Below are 13,966 nucleotides of genomic sequence, written 5' to 3' on the forward strand. Positions count from 1 at the left end.
AAACATCTAGTCCAATAAAGCCTTCAATTGTCATCCAATCTCGCTTCTGGAGTCATTGAACGAGCATCAGTGCGGTAGCAGCGCCAACAGTCTGGGAGGCTCTGAAGGCAGTTGTCAGAGGGGACCTCATCTCAATTTGATCCAATTGGGAAAAGAGAGAAGCCATCAATTGTCTCCAATCTCGCTTCTGGAGTCATTGATCGAGCATCAATTTATTGGACTAGATTTTATAGAATGGAACTCCAAATCAAGCTGGAGTGTCTGTAACTCAGCCCCCACGCGGCAAATTCAGCGGCAACTTTCAAACACTGGCTGGCGTGCTTCAATGGGTACCTCAGGACGGCCATAACTACACCCACGGAGGCCAGAAGATGCAAATTCTCCACTCGAGGGTGAGCCCAGAGATCTACACCCTCATCGAGGATGCGGACGATTTCACGACCGCGATGGCCCTGTTTAAAGGACACTACATTCACCCAGTAAACCAGGTCTACGCCCGACATCTGCGAGCGACAAGGCGACAAATCCCGGGGGAATCGCTGGATGAATTCTACCGTGCGCTTCTGGTACTAGGTAGGAACTGTGACTGCCCGCAAGTTTCAGCCAGCGACCACACAGAAATTTTTATCCGGGACGCATTTGTTGCAGGTATGCTGTGCTCTCAAATATGCTGTCCTCTCAAATCCGTGAGCGGCTGCTAGAGAAAGAGACACTAGGCCTCAAGGAGGCACAGGCCCTTGCTAGCTCCCTGGATGTGATCTCCCGAAACACCCGTGCATATGTCCTCGACCGCGCGGCTACCAGGCAACCCCGGGGGCCCCGCTGTTATTTTTGCGGGCAAGCCAAGCACCCCCGGAAGCGCTGCCCGGCCCGCTCCTGCGGCAAAAGGGCCATTTCGTGGCAGTATGCCAGGCCCGAGTGGTCGCCGCCGTCTACGGGGCGAACCGGGGCCGCCACCACAACTCTTTCCACGGGCCACGTGCAGGCAGCGGGCGTCGCCATCTTTGTTTTCCCGAGCCACTTGCGGGCCCCAGGCACCGCCATCTTGTTCCCCAGGGGCCACGTGCGACGCCTGGGCGGCGCCATCTTGCACACCCCCAGCCATGTGCGACCCGTGGGCGCTGCCATCTTGGCTAGAGTCTCAGGACCCCGATTCGGATGACCATACACCGCCCAAGGAAAATCTTCAACTTTTACCACGACTCGCCTCGGTGACCCTGGACCAGTCTCGGCCCCAAACACTCTCGACCACGACCACGACCGTGCTCATCAACGGACACAAAACATCCTGCCTGATCGACTCCGAAAGCACAGAGAGCTTCATACAGCCCAACACGGTAAGGCGCTGTTCTCTTCCCATACACCCAGTTAACCAAAGAATCTCCCTGGCCTCCGGGTCTCACTCTGTAGCGATCATGGGGTTCTGCGTAGCTAACCTCACGGTCCAGGGAAGGGAATTAAAAAATTTCCGACTCTATGTCCTTCCTCATCTCTGCGCTGCCACGCTCCTAGGGTTAGATTTCCAATGCAACCTCCAGAGTTTAACCTTTAAATTCGGCGGCCCTATACCCCACCTTACTGTCTCCAGCCTCGCGACCCTCAAAGTCGACCCGCCTTCCCTTTTTGCGAACCACACACCAGGTTGCAAACCCGTCGCCACCAGGAGGAGACGGTACAGTGCCCAGGACCGGACTTTCATTAGGTCGTAAGTCCAGCGGCTACTGAAAGAAGGTATTATAGAGGCTAGCAACAGCCCCTGGAGAGCTCAAGTAGTGGTGGCCTGGCCCGCGATTGGGGCCCACCGATCGGCGGGCGGGCCTGTGCTGTGGGGGGAACTCTTTTCCTTCCGCTTTCGCATGGTCTTCACCCTGGCGGAGGCGGAAGTGACCCCCTCCCCTGCACATCTGCGGGGATGAGGTCAGCAGCCGCTGACGCTCCGGCGCATGCGCGGACTTCCACCGGCCGGCGAAGTCACTTCAGCCCCACTCCGAAGTCCCGACGGGAACCACTCCGGTGCGGGCCTAGCCCCTCAAGGTGAGGGCCCACTAATCCAATCCACGGTTTTCCCCCTGTCGTCAGAGGCCCGCCAGGCCTTCAGCCGCATCAAAGCGGACATCGCAAAGGCCACGATGCACGCAATCGACGAATCCCTTTCATTCCAAGTCGAGAGCGACGCGTCCGACGTAGCTCTGGCGGCCACCCTCAACCAAACGGGCGGGCCCGTGGCCTTCTTCTCACGCACCCTCCATGCTTCAGAAATCCGTCATTCCTCCGTTAAAAAGGAGGCCCAGGCCATAGTAAAAGCTGTGCAGCACTGGAGGCATTACCTGGCTGGCAGGAGATTCAAGCTCCTCACTGACCAACGGTCGGTTGCTTTCATGTTCGATAATGCACAGCGGGGCAAGATAAAGAACGATAAGATCTTACGGTGGAGGATCAAGCTCTCCACCTACATCTATGAGATCTTGTATCATCCCGGGAAGCTAAACGAGCCTCCTGATGCCCTATCCCGCGGCACATTTGCCAACGCACAAGTGGACCGAATTTGGGCCCTCCATGAGGACCTCTGACCCAGGGGTCACTCGATTCTTCCATTTTATCAAGACCCGCAATCTGCCCTATTCCAACGAGGAGGTCAGGACCACCACCAGGAACTGCCAAATCTGCGCGGAGTGCAAGCTGCACTTCTACAGGCCAGAGAAAGCGCACCTGGTGAAGTCTTCCCGTCCCTTTGAACGCCTCAGTATGGACTTCAAATGGCCCCTCCCATCCACCGACTGCAACACGTATTTCCTGAACGTGATTGACGAGTACTCCTGGTTCCCATTCGCCATCCCCTGCCCTGACATGACCGCAGCCACCATCATAAAAGCCCTCCACAGCATCTTTACACTGTTCGGTTTCCCCACCGACATACACAGCGATAGGGGTCCTCCTTCATGAGCGATGAACTGCGTCAATTCCTGCTCAGCAAGGGCATTGCCTCGAGCAGGATGACCAGTTATAAACCCTGGGGAAACGGTAGAAAGGGAGAACGGAACGGCCTGGAAGACCGTCCTACTGGCCCTGCAGTCCAGAAATCTCCCACTCTCCATTCCACTCCACTCCATCCGATCACTGCTGTGTACCACGACAAACGAAACACCTCATGAACGTCTCCTTGTCTTCCCTAGGAAATCCTCCTCCGGGATCTCGCTCCCAACCTGGCTGGCAGCTCCTGGACCCATCCTGCTCCGCAAACACGTGCGGGCGCACAAGTCGGACCCATTGGTCGAGAGGGCCCACCTCCTTCACGCTAACCCTCAGTACGCCTGGCGTACCCCGACGGCCGACAGGATACGGTCTCCCTACGGGACCTGGCGCCCGCTGGATTCCCACCCACACCCCCCCCCCCCCACCTACTCCACCCTCCCTCCCACCGGCGCACCCCATGGCCGTCCCCTTCCCAGGTGGATCAGTTCTCCCACTGGTCCCATCTAGGGGTGATGAAGCTACCAAAGAAACCAAAGACATGCTCCCGGAGTCACGGATGCCCGAGCCGGTGCCTGCATCACCACCGAAACTGCGACATTCGCAGAGGACGACCAGGGCCCCCGATCGACTAATTGACATTTTGATATGTACATGTAAATAAATACTGTAAATAGTTCTGACATGTAACAAGGCAAAACACTGTACCACCGATGGGTACCACCATAATCTCAACCTCTACCACTGTATAACACAAGACCACCACCCCCGCCAGAATCTTTTTTTTAACAGGGGGTGAATGTGGTAGTCGGTATTAGGGGTATTACGGTACCCAGGTTGAGGCTGTAAGACCATTGGTGTGGGAGGTACCTGATATTGTAAGACCATTGGTGGAGCCTGCCTGCTGGTTCTGCCCAGTAAGGCAGAGTATAAGAGTCTGTGTCTCCCCAGCTGCTGCATTCTGTACCTGCGCTGCTGGGGGAAACATCTAGTCCAATAAAGCCTTCAATTGTCATCCAATCTCGCTTCTGGAGTCATTGATCGAGCATCAGTGTGGTAGCAGCGGCAACGGCCTGGGATGTTCTGAAGGCAGTTGTCAGAGGGGACCTCATCTCAATTCGATCCCATTGGGAAAAGAGAGAAAGAGCGGATAGGGAGAGACTGGTGGAGGAGATACTCTGAGTGGACAGGAGATACGCGGAGGCCCCCGAGGCGGGGCTACTGAGGGAGCGGCGGAGTCTGCAGGTGGAGTTTGAACTGCTGACCACAGGGAAAGCGGAAGCACAGCTAAGGAAGGCAAGGGGAGGCAGTCTATGAGTATGGGGAGAAAGCGAGTAAAATGCTGGCACACCAACTGCGAAAGAGGGAAGCAGCCAGGGAAATTGGGGGAGTAAAGAATAGGGAGTGTAACACGGCCTTGGATCCAGGGGGGGTGAACGGAGTCTTTGAGGAATTCTACAGTAAACTATACGAGTCTGAGCCCCCGACGGGAGCGGAAGGGATGAGGCAATATTTGGACCAGTTGAGGTTTCTAAAGGTGGAAGAGGACCTGGTGGAGGGGCTGGGGGCCCTGATTTGAATTGGAGGAGATTGTCAAGGGTATAGAGGGCATGCAATTGGGTAAAGCCCCAGGGCCGGACGGTTACCAGGTAGAATTCTATGAGAAATTTTCGGAAATATTGAGCCCACTCCTGAGGAGGACCTTCAATGAGGCTAGAGAGAAATGAACCCTCCCCCCAACAATGTCACAGACCTGATCTCACTCATTCTTAAACGAGGGAAGGACCCGGAACATTGCGGGTCATGCAGACCAATTTCGCTTTTAAACGTGGATGCCATTGCTAGTTAAGATTCTGGCCACAAGAATTGAGGATTGCGTCCCAGGGGTGAATGAGGAAGACCAGACTGGGTTTGTTAAAGGCAGACAACTCAATACCAATGTCTGGAGACTTTTGAATATCATTATGCTACCCTCAGAGGGAGGGGAGGCGGAGGTGGTAACAGCGATGGACGCAGAGAAATCCTTTGACCAGGTGGAGTGGGAGTACCTCTGGGAAACGCTGGGGAGGTTCGGGTTTGGTGAGGGCTTTATTGGCTGGGTGAAATTGCTGTACCAGGCACCTGTAGCAAGTGTATGTACAAACTGGCTGAGGTCGGGGTACTTCGAGCTTCATCGGGGAACGAGGCAGGGGTGTCCCCTCTCCCCGTTACTATTTGCCCTAGCTATAGAACCACTAGCTATGGCGCTGAGAGCCTCGAGGAACTGGCGGGGACTGGTTCCGGGGGTGGGGGGGGATGGAACATCGGGTCTCGTGATACACAGATGATTTGCTCCTGTACATTTCAGACCCAGAGGAGGGGATGGGGGAGGTTCTGCGGATCCTGAGGGATTTTGGTAGTTTTTCAAGGTACAAACTGAACATGGGAAAGAGCGAGTTGTTTGTGATCCAGGCCAAGGGGCAGGAGGAGAGACTGAAAGAGCTGCCGCTCAGGATGGTAGTGAAAAGATTTTGTTACCTAGGTACACAGGTGGCCAGGAAATGGGATGCCCTGCACAGGCTCAACCTGACCCAGTTGGTGGAGCAAATGGAAGGGGACTTTAAAAGGTGGGACATGCACCTGCTGTCACTGGCAGGGAGGGTGCAGACCGTGAAAATGACTGTCCTCCCCAGATTTTTGTTTATCTTTCAGTGCCTCCCCATCTTCATCCCTAAGGCCTTTTTTAAGCGTGTGAGTAGGATCATTACAGGCTTTCTGTGGGCGAATAAGACCCCGTGAGTAAGGAGATCGCTGTTGGAGCGAGGAGGGAGTAGGTTGGCGCTGCTGAACTTTCGCAACTACTATTGGGCGGCCAATATAGCTATGATTAGGAAGTGGGCGATGGGGGGGGGGGGGGGGGGGGTGTAGCGGCGTGGGAGGTGGTGTCATGTAAAGGTACTAGTCTGGGAGCTTTGATAACAGCTCCTTTGCCGTTCTCGCCGACCCGTTACTCCACAAGTCCGGTGGTGATGGCGACACTGTGGATCTGGGGACAGTGGAGGAGGTACAAGAAGGTGGAGGGAGTGTCGGTCTGGACCCCGATATGCAAAAATCACAGGTTTGTCCCAGGTAGGATGGATGGTGGGTTCCAGAGCTGGCAGAGGGCAGGTATCAGAAGGATGGGAGATCTATTCATAGACGGAAGCTTTCCCAGTTTGAAGGCACTAGAGGACAAATTTAATCTGCCGCCAGGAAACGCCTTTGAATATCTGCCTTTCTGAAAAAACAGGTAGTGGCCTGTTCGATGCTGCCTCCACTGAGGATACAGAACAGGGTGGTCTCCGGCACCTGGGTGGGGGAGGGGAGGGTGTTGGATATCTACCAGGAACTATAGGAGGCAGAGGAAACCCTGGTGGAGGAGCTCAAGGGTGATGCACGATCAATTGTACAAAGGCTAAGGTTGGATACAACTGTGGCTTTATTGCAGTAAGATGTGTGGCCTCCCACAGCAGCTGGTGAAATGGCTGCTGAATAGAGGACACGCATATTTATACTCCTCCTACTGGGTGGAGCCAGCAGGCAGGGGCTACCGGCAAACCTGTAGTACAGGTCCTACCTTACATCACCTAATACAGGTGCAACAGTGGTTTACCACAAAGGGCAAGTGGGAGGAGGAGTTAGGTGAGGAGTTGGAAGTGGGTCTGTGGGCAGAGGTCCTGGGCAGGGTTAATTCCTCCTCATCATGTGCCAGGCTCAATCAATTCAATTTAAGGTGATCCACCGGGCACATATGACACAGCGAGAATGAGCAAGTTTTTTTGGGTCGAAGACAGTTGTATGAGGTGCAAGGGCAGCCCGGCAAACCATGTCCACATGTTTTGGGCATGCCCGGAGCTTAGAGTGTTCTGGCAAGTGTTCACGAGGGCAATGTCCAAGGTGCTTTACACACGGGTGGTGCCGAGTCCAGAGATAGTGATCTTTGGCGTGTCAGAAGATCCGGGAGTTCAGGGGGCGAAAGAGGCCGGCGTCTTGGCCTTTGCCTCCCTAGTAGCCCGGAGACGGATTTTATTAATGTGGAGGGACTCAAAGCCCCCGAGTGTAGAGACTTGGGTTACCGACATGGCTGGGATTCCCAGCCTCGAGAAAATAAAGTTTGCCTTAAGAGGGTCTATGCTAGGGTTCTCTCGGAGGTGGCAGCCGTTTGTTGACTATCTCGGGGAAAATTAAAATGTCAGCAGCAGCAGCAATCCGTGGGGGGGGTGTTGTGGGGGGGGGTGAGTGCTTCATTGGGATGGTGTGGGAAGACTGGGTCGCGTGGGGTAATGTCGATTTAATTGTTATTGTATATTCTCTTTTTGCGCTATGTTAATGTTCACTCTAGTTTGTTTTGTTATTATGGTTAATACTGTTTCATTATGAAATATTCTGCAAAACCGTAATAAAAATACTTCAAAAAAAGATTATGCCTCTTCTAACCCTGTGTAGGTTGTCATGCCCTCAAAAACTAGGAAAAATAGAAAAGTGTCCTGGTTGTCACCAGGTGTTAGATGTTGTTCGTATAAAGCTTTTCCTGTATGGGCCGAACACGTGTGTTATTCAGCGGTTAGTAGTTCTTATATATTACAACCTTTCATATCTATTTTCCTAATTCTGTTGCGTTTGAACCCGACCTTGACATGCTTTTGCCTGATTAATTAGTCAGTTTACAATAACTCAACTGTCTCACATTCCTGAAGCTCCTGCAAATATCGCGGCACTTTCAGTTACTTGTAAAGTTCTGCACTGTATGTTCTATGTTTTAACACCAAAGATCCATTCTGCATGGGACAGAGTGGGTTAACTAATCTGAATATATCTGACAATTCAAAACTTAAGATTTCTAAGTTCGAATTAAAGGTACATCTTCAGGTTCCGGTGGCGGCGATGTTCGAGTGAGCCGCACATTCGACGGGCTCTCAGTCCGGTGGGGCTTTAGGGGCTGATTCCACGCGATAGCGGGACCACGGAGCGGCAAAAAGGCGGCCACGAAAGTGCTGGAGAGCGGGCTGCAATCTATGGAACCGCGGGAGTCCAGGAAGCAGAGGAAGAGAGAGAGAAAGGGACAGAGGCAAGGAGCAGAGGAAGCTGACCTGGAACCTAAGATGGCGGACACACGGACCTCGGACTCAGCAATCCAGCAGGCGCTGGATAACATGCTCCAGGTAATGAAATTCAGTTTTGAGTCGCTGAAGGGGGACAACTTGGACCCACTTCAGAAGGCAGTGGATCAGCTGAACCAGAGGCTGGATGCTCAAGATGTTAAAGTTAAGGAGCTGGGAGAGGTGGTGGAGGAGCAGGCGGATGCGCAGACGATTGCGGCGTTAGAAGTTGATGGGCTGAAGGAGCGGCAAAGAAGACTGCTGGACAGAGTGGAGGAGCTGGAGAATAGAGCCCGCAGGAACAATCTGAGGATCATCGGCCTCCCGGAGGGGGCTGAGGGAGCTGATGCCGCAGCGTTTGTAGCAGACCTGTTGAAGCAGCTGATGGGGGCTGAAGCCTTGTCGCGACTGCCGGAGCTGGAGGGGGGCACACAGAGTGCAGGCGAGGCAGGGGCGGCCGGGTGTGCAATGGTGATCAGGTTCCACAGGTTCGTGGACAAGGAGCGGGTGCTGCGGTGGGAGCGCCAGGAGCAACACGTGGAACAACAGTGTTCTCCGCATTTATCAGGACCTAAGCCAGGAGGTGGCTCGGCAGCGAGCAGCCTTTAAACAAGTCAAGGAGGTGCTGTTCAAGAAGCACGTGAAGTTTGGTCTGCTGTTCCAGGCCCATCTTTGGGTCACGCATCAGGGTCAACACCACTACTTCTCCGAGCCTGAAGAAGCGATGGACTTTGCGAGGGATCAAGGGCTGGTCCCGAAAAGAGGTCCCACGGGCGCGAATTAGGACCCGAGAACTATTGTATGAAGGGAGGCCGAATGTGCCTGGACCGCTATTTAATGGTTTGCTGGGTTAAAGGTGCCAAGCGGGACATTTGGGACTGTTCCCATTGATTTTGGTTACTGGTTTTTTCTTTTGTTTTTGTTTTTTTTTGAAAAAACAGAAAAAAGTGGAAGAAACAAAAACATAAGAGAAAAAAAACAAAAAACAAACCAGTGTCCATGAACAAAGGAAAGAGTCCCAAATGTTCCGTTTGGCACCTTTGACCCAGCAAACCGTTGAACAGCAGCCCAGACCCATTCTGGGTACCTTCCTACGGTAGTCCTCGGGCCCTAATTCGCGCCCATGGGGCCTCTTTGGGACCAGCCCCTGATCCCTCGCAAAGTCCATCGCTTCTGGGCAGCACGGTAGCATTGTGGATAGCACAATGGCTTCACAGCTCCAGGGTCCCAGGTTCGATTCCGGCTTGGGTCACTGTCTGTGCGGAGTCTGCACATCCTCCCCGTGTGTGCGTGGGTTTCCTCCGGGTGCTCCGGTTTCCTCCCACAGTCCAAAGATGTGCAGGTTAGGTGGATTGGCCATGATAAATTGCCCTTAGTGTCCAAAATTGCCCTTAATGTTGGGTGGGGTTACTGGGTTATTGGGATAGGGGGAGGTGTTGACCTTGGCTAGGGTGCTCTTTCCAAGAGCCGGTGCAGACTCGATGGGCCGAATGGCCTCCTTCTGCACTGTAAATTTTATGATTCTTCAGGCTCGGAGAAGTAGTGGTGTTGACCCTGGTGCGTGACCCATAAACAAGCCGGGAACAGCAGACCAAACTTCACGTGCTTCTTGAACAGCACCTCCTTGACTTGCTTAAAGGCTGCTCTCTGCCGAGGTCTTAGGTCCTGGTAAATGCGCAGGACACTGTTGTTCCACGCACTGCTCCTGGCGCTCTTTGCCCACCGCAGCACCCGCTCCTTGTCCACGAACCTGTGGAACCTAATCACCATCGGGCGGGGGGGGGTCCACCCGGCCGCCCCTGCCTCGCCTGCACTCTGTGTGCCCCCTCCAGCTCCAGCAGTCGCTGAAAGGCTTCGGCCCCCATCAGCTGCATCAATAGGTCTGCTACAAACGCATCAACTCCCTCAGCCCCCTCCGGGAGGCCGACCATCCTCAGGTTGTTCCTGCAGGCTCTATTCTCCAGCTCCTCCACTCTGTCTAGCAGTATTCTCTGCCGCTCCTTCAGCCCGTCAACTTCTAGCGCCGCAACCATCTGCACATCCACCTGCTCCTCCACTGCCTCTCCCAGCTCCTTAGCTTTAACATCTTGAGCATCCAGCCTCTGGTTCAGCTGATCCACCGCTTTCTGGATTGGGTCCAAGCTGTCCCGCTTCAGCGCTTCAAAACTGGATTTCATTACCTGGAGCATGTTATCCAGCGCCTGCTGGATTGCTGAGTCCGGGGTCCGTGTGTCCGCCATCTTAGGTTCCAGGTATGTTTCTTCAGCTCCTTGTCTCTGTCCCTTTTTCTCTCTCTTCTGCCTCCTGGACTCCTGCTGTTCCAGGTGCCGCAGCCCGCTCCTCAGCACTTTCACAGCCGCCTTCCTTCAGCTCCGTGGTCCCGCTATCGTGGGGAATCAGCCCCTAAACGCCTGCCGGAGTGAGAGCCCGCCAAATGTGCGGCTCACTCGGACATCGCCGCCACCGGATGTCCCTCAGAAGATAAACCTTAGCAGAAAAATATTACTATTCACAGACCAAACACACACACATTCTCACAGGTCCCAAATATCAGAGTAAAGAGACAGCAATTTCACAATCGCTTAATTAAAATACTGAACAAAATCTTCCATTCTCCTTTGTCATGAAACTTTATCTGTGTTATTCCATTTAAGTCAATTTCCACTGATTAATTTTATAGGCATTAGCTATTCTTAGAGACGTATATTCCTCTGTGCAGATGACCTGCTTGCTGAAATCGTGATCTCAAACATTATTTATTATTTCCTTTAATGTTACTCAAATTTCTTTCTTGTTCTTTAAACTGAATTCAATTTTCAATGTTCGCTATTTAATCAGTGTTTTAAAGAGATATTACTGGGTTTGTTTTTTTATTCAAATGAATTGAATTACTGTCGAGTTTATCTGGATGGCTTAAAAGGCTTAATCTCAAACTGAAAACCGATCTTGCAAATTTGAAACGATCTGAAGTTATTCTAGCCGAGAATCCATTGTTAAGTTTCTAACCTTATGTATTGACTTCACTGTCAGGCAGCGCCTCGCGAGATTTTGGAGATAAGGGCAGAGAAGGGGGACTCGGTGTTGGAGCCAGTTAAGATGAAGGAGGTGCTCAGGGGAACTATGAGAAGTTGCATAAGGCCGGGCAGGGGGTAGAGGGGGGAATATGGGGCAATTTCTGGATAGGTTGGAGTTCCCAGAGCTGGAGGAGTCAGGCATTGGAGGAGCTTTTGGGGCTCATGAAGGTGATGGATAGTATCAGAGGAATACAATTAGGGAAGGTCCTGGGGCTGGATGGATTTCCAGCGGGGTTTTATAAGCAGTTTGTGACTTTTTATAAGCAGTTGGCCCCCCACCTTTCGGGGATGTTTACTGAGGCAGTGGAGAGGGACGTGTTGCCAGCAATGTTGTTTCAGGTGTTGATCCTGATGAAGAACATAGAACATACAGTGCAGAAGGAGGCCATTTGACCCATCAAGTCTGCACCGACCCACTTAAGCCCTCACTTCCACCCTATCCCCATAACACAATAACCCCATCTAACCGTTTTGGTCACGCAAGGCAATTGATTAGGGCCAATCCACCTAACCTGCACATCTTTGGACTGTGGGAGGAAACCGGAGCACCCGGAGGAAACCCACGCACACACGGGGAGAACGTGCAGACTCCACACAGACAGTGACCCAGCAGCAAATCGAGCCTGGGACCCTGGCGCTGTGAAGCCACAGTGCTAATCACTTGTGCTACTGTGCTGCCCAGAGGAAGGACCCACTGGAGTGCAGGTCCTACAGGCCCATCTTTGTTGGAGACACAGCACTGGCAAAGGTGTTGGCGTGTAGTTTGGATGGGTGTGTGCCAGAGGTGATCTCCAAGGACCAAACAGGTTTGTGAAGGGTAGCAGCTCTCCAACAACATCAGGAGGCTTTTGAATGTAGTTATAGTTCTGTCAGGGGGGCGGGCACTGGAGGTTATTGTATCCATGGATGCGGGGAAGGCCTTTGACCATGTAGAGTGGAGGTATATGTTCAAAATTCTGGGTAGGTTTGGTTTTGGGCCTACGTTTATGGCGTGGGTACATCTTTTGTAGTCATCCCCGGTGGCAAGCGTGCATACGAGTGAGATGAGTCTAGAGTATTTTGAACTGCATAAGGGAAGGAGGCAAGGGTGTCTGCTGTCGCCGTTGTTGTTTGCACTGGCGACTGAGCCTTTGGAGATGGCCCTTCGGGGGTCAGCCGAGTGGCGATGGATTATGAGGGAGGGCAGGGAGCATTGTCATTGTATGCAGATGACTTGCTGTTGTTTGTATCGGGGACGCTGGAGAGTATGGGCAGAATTATGGGCCTATTAGAGAAGTTTGGGGCCTTCTCCATGTACACGCTGAACATAGGGAAGAACGAGGTGTTCCCGGTGAATGCAGCGGGACGGGGGAGCAGTTTGGGGGTACTGCTGTTTAAGGTTTAAGAGAGCAATTTTGTTATTTGGGGATTCAGGTGACGCAATGCTCACGTGGAACATGACAGCATTAGTGGAGGAGGTTAAGAGGGCTCTCACAAGGTGGGATGCTTTGCACTTGAAGTTGGCATGGAGGGTGCAGGTGGTAAAGATAAATGTGCTGCCAAGGTTCCGGTTTGTCTTTTAGACCCTCCCGATCTTTCTTCTTAAAGCCTTCTTCTGGAGGGTGGAGGCACTGATTTCAGAGTTTATATTGGCGGGGAAGGTATCAAGGGTGAAGAGGACTCTGCTGCAGAGGCAGAGATGGAAAGGGGGGTTGGCGCTCCCGGCCCTGCTGCATTATTACTGGGCTGCGAATGTGGAAAAGGTGAGGCATTGTTGGGGGAATGGGGGGGGGGAGGGGCGAAGGGGCAGAGTGGATTGGGCTGGAGGAGAAGTCCTGCAGGGGTTCTAGTTTGAGGGCCCTGATGACTGCCCCGTTGCCATTAACCCCGGTGAAGTATACCGATAGTGCAGTCGACTATCAGGATGTGGAACCAGTTGAGGAGGCATTTTAAGTTGGAGAAAATGTATGCGCTAATGCCACTTTGTGTGGGAAACACAGGTTTAAGCCAGGGAGGATGGATAAGATGTATGGGAAGTGGAGGATGCATGACTCTGGCGAGAATGAGTAGGTTCTTTTAGGGTGGGACCGATGGGTGTGAGAAGTGTGGGCGGGGCCGCCGAATAACGCTAACGTGTTTTGGAGTTGCGAGAAGCTAGAGAGTTTTGGGAGGCAGTGTTTGGGACATTCTCCAGGATAGTGGGGGCTGAGGTCTGACCGGACCCTATGGTGGCAAGCTTTGGGGTTTCAGAGGAGCCGGGGTTGCTGGAGGGGAAGGGAGCTGATATAGTGGTACTTTGCTTCTCTGATTGCCCGGCGAAGGATCCTGTCGAACTGGAGGTCAGATACACCGCTGGGGGGTGGCGGACTGGCTGGGAGACTTGCACAAATTTCTCCAGCTGGAGAAGGTTAAGTTCCAGTTGAGGGGGTCAGAGGAGGGTGTTGAGGTGCAGTGGACGCCATTCATGACTTTATTTTCATTGCAGGGGGATGGGGAGGGGAGTGCTTAAAAGGGGGAAAACTGTACAAGCTGTTGCCTATGCTTTGATGGACTGTATATTTTGTTGGTGTTGTTCTTGGTTAGCACTGTGGCTTCACAGCTCCAGGGTCCCAGATTTGATTCCCGGCTTGGGTCACTGTCTGTGCGTAGTCTACATGTTCTCCCCGTGTCTGCATGGGTTTCCTCCGGGTGCTCCGGTTTCCTCCCACAGTCCAAAGATGTACAGGTTAGATGGATTGGGCGTGATAAATTGCCCTTTGTGTCCAAAACGTTGGGTGGGGTTACTGGGTTACGGGGATAGGGTGGAGGTGTGGGCTTAAGTGGGGT

The sequence above is a fragment of the Scyliorhinus canicula genome, chromosome 16 (assembly GCF_902713615.1).
Source record: "Scyliorhinus canicula chromosome 16, sScyCan1.1, whole genome shotgun sequence".
Lineage (NCBI taxonomy): Eukaryota > Metazoa > Chordata > Chondrichthyes > Carcharhiniformes > Scyliorhinidae > Scyliorhinus > Scyliorhinus canicula.